Here is a 361-nt window from a genome sequence, read left to right on the forward strand (position 1 = left end):
TTAAGAGCAGGCTAAAAAATTTTAAGAGTGAATTATGATATGTACTCCAACAGTTCCTTTAAATGTGACATGTGATGCAATCTGTATAGTCGTCGGGAGGCCGTGGATGATCTGATACGTTGATGAATGGATTGGAGAGGGATAGAACACACTAAAATATGAGAGAGGATTGGGGAGGGATAAAACACACCAAAATATGAGGGAGATGCGACTGTGGATGCGGGACACTAATTTTTTGAGAGAAGAATGAGGGAGCTGTTGGAGTAAGAAAAACTACTATTCTTGACTAATATTTATTTTGAGGTTAGTTTACAGGTTCTTTTGGAGTTACTCTAACGGTAGCTAACTGATGGATGGAAAG

Source organism: Zea mays, chromosome 9 (genome assembly GCF_902167145.1).
Source record: "Zea mays cultivar B73 chromosome 9, Zm-B73-REFERENCE-NAM-5.0, whole genome shotgun sequence".
In the NCBI taxonomy this organism is placed as follows: domain Eukaryota; kingdom Viridiplantae; phylum Streptophyta; class Magnoliopsida; order Poales; family Poaceae; genus Zea; species Zea mays.